Genomic DNA, 3,036 nt, shown 5'->3' with positions numbered 1-3,036 from the left:
ACGAATAACGAGCGACGGCTAAAATCTCTTGATAGTCACTCAGGGTCATGACCTTGACAACATATATGAAGGTCAAGGTCATTGGGGCTGGGTCCGTTGTTATCAATATTTACCGTCATTTCTTTTTAGTTGTTTTCGACGCGAACGAGTAATTGTTTACGTTCGCGCTGTTACCGGAATCTTTCTGTGTCCTTCGTGCTGTCGCTTAGCTGCGTGCCATTAGAGTTCGGTAATTATTATTTCACGTGTTGTTTTCGTGACGCGGTTAGAGTTTTGCGCGGTAATTCCGACCACGTGTGAGGAGTGACCTTGGGAAGGGGGGAGAGTCCTCGGCGTGCGCGTGTACTGACGCGTGGTCGCAAGTCCCCTGAATTTTTTTTGCTTTGGCTCTTTTTCGGTTTCCGCCAACGACATCATGTCGGAAGGGCGATCGCGATTTAGTTGGATTTATAGGTTGCCGGTAGATCAGGCGCGAGAGGAATTGACGCTACGGGAGCTAAGTCTTGAGGGGGATTTACACGAGATGCGACACCGACTTTTGTGGTACGAATTAGAGAGGCCGTCGGAACCGAGCGGAGCCGTCGGGAACGCACCCTTGTTGCTACCCCCGGCGGAGCTGGAAATCATCCGACCCGATAGTCCCGGCTAAGCGATGGCCGATTTTGACGCGATCCCCGGTGATATATTGCGGCTCCGCGAGATCCCCGTGCGCGCGACAACACCGTTATTCCCTCGGGGAGACGGGTGTCTGCCGTCTCCCCCGCGTGACGGGTACCGTACCCCGCTTCAGTCGCAGGACGGGCCCGGCGCGGCCGGACCTCCGCGCACCCCCGTCTCAGAAGTTTTTTAACATGCTGCGAAAATGGAATTTGACGTTTTCGGGCGCTCGCGGAAGCGGGGCGGACTCGTTCTTTATCCGATTAGAGGAGGGACGCGCTTTATACGCGGTTGAGGATGCCGATCTTTTCCGTTGCTTGCCTTTCTTTTTAACGGACACCGCATTATACTGGTTTCGGAATCGGCGCGCCGAGTGGCAAAATTGGGACGATTTCGCGGCGGCGTGGCGTAGTCGCTTTAGTAATTCGGATTATCAGTACGCCCTGCGCGATGAAATACTGCGTCGAACGCAGGGAGAAGACGAGACGATTTTCGATTATATAACGTGCATGCAATCGTTGTTCGATCGCCAGAGTCCCCCGTGGGAGGCGCAGTTGGATCACGTATATCGTAGCTTGCTGCCGCGGATACAAGGATCCATACGACGACACGAGTTTCAAAGTTTCGCTTCTCTCGAGTTGATAGCGTCGCGTTTAGAGATTGTACAGAACGCCGCGACGCGATATCGCGCACCGCCGCCGCCGGAAAAGTCCATACATCCGGAATTAGCGTACAAGCCCAAGAAAACCGCGCGTACGATCGCGATAGTTACCGCGGGGTTGGAGGCGCCCGCGAGTGCAGGAGGCCATAGGGCCGCAAGGCGACCGCGCGGGGCAACCGCGCAGGCAAATTCGGCTGCCGCGACTCCATCCGCGACAACCACGCGTACGTCCAGCACGGCAAGATGCTGGAATTGTAAGAAGGTCGGCCACCTCGCGCGGGAATGTGGCGAGGATCGTCACTTGTATTGCTTCCGATGCGGACAGGCCGACGTCACGCTAAAGACGTGCCCAAAATGTTCGGGAAACGGCACGGAGAGTCGCTAGAGCGGGTCGCCGCGACTCCCGCGATTTCGATAGAGACCCGCGCTGAATTCGAGGCTGCCGTGTCTGAATTTTTACAGGCGTCGTGTCAAGGGTCCGGAGCACCGTTGCGATATTTACGAATTTACATAGAGGAACACCCGCTGTTAGCTTTAGTCGACTCCGGATCGAGTAGAACGATATTTGGGGATGCCGGAATAGAGATAGTGCGAGGCCTACGGGTTTCGACTCGTCCTACAAACGGCTTCCGGATCCGCACGGCGAACGGACAGATAGCGGAGATCGCGGAGGAAGTCAGCCTGTCGATTACGTTAGAGGATTGTCAGCGCGAGGTTATCGTTTGCTTATTACCAAAATTAGCCGTTTCGTGTATTATAGGAGTAGATTTTCTGAGCGCGTTTGGCATCGGTCTCGATTTTGCGTCACCCAGCTGGTATTTTGCGAATCGCCCGGGGGAGCGTCGCGCGTTTGAGAATACGGACCTTAGCGAGGAATACGTCTGCAGCGGACTTTCCGAATTAACCCCTGACCAAGAGTCACAACTACAGGAATTCTTAGAGCGTAAATTACCGAAGACGATCGCGGATCCCGGTGTCACTTCTCTCACGGAACACCGCATAGATGTCGGTGGAAGCGCTCCGATAAAGCAGCGATGCTATTTAGTCTCTCCCAAAGTTCAGGAGGCAATTAGAGAAGAGGTAGATAAGATGTTAGCTGCCGGAATTATTGAGGCATCCTTTAGCGAGTGGTCAAACCCGATAGTCATGGTTAAGAAACCGAACGGAAAATATCGCTTTTGCTTAGACTTTCGAAGAGTAAACGGGGTATCTAAGAAGGACGCGTACCCGCTTCCGAACATGAATGGCATTCTGGATAAGCTAAGATCTGCGCGTTACATCTCTACGATAGATCTGAGCCAGGCGTATTTTCAAATACCCCTGGCAAAAGACAGTCGAGAGATTACCGCCTTTAGTGTCCCCGGTAAGGGCTTGTATCATTTTACTCGGATGCCGTATGGATTGACGGGCGCGCCCGCGACCTTTCAACGCCTTCTTGACAAGTTAATTGGTCCGGAAATGGAGCCTCACGCGTTCGCGTATTTAGATGATATAGTAATCGTGACTCCGACATTCGAGGAACATCTAGAATGGTTAGAACGAGTTCTGAATAAAATTTCGTCTGCGGGTCTTACAGTTAACCCCGATAAGTGCGAATTTTGCCGAGCGCAAGTAAGATATCTGGGATTCGTCGTGCGGCGGGACGGCCTAACTGTCGATCCCGAGAAGGCGCGGCCGATCCTGGATTATCCCGCGCCGCGTGATATTAAGCAATTACG

The sequence above is a fragment of the Wasmannia auropunctata genome, unplaced genomic scaffold, assembly GCF_000956235.1.
Source record: "Wasmannia auropunctata unplaced genomic scaffold, wasmannia.A_1.0 LD336074.1, whole genome shotgun sequence".
NCBI classification, from domain to species: Eukaryota; Metazoa; Arthropoda; class Insecta; order Hymenoptera; family Formicidae; genus Wasmannia; species Wasmannia auropunctata.
Note: the sequence above shows the minus strand (reverse complement) of the source record.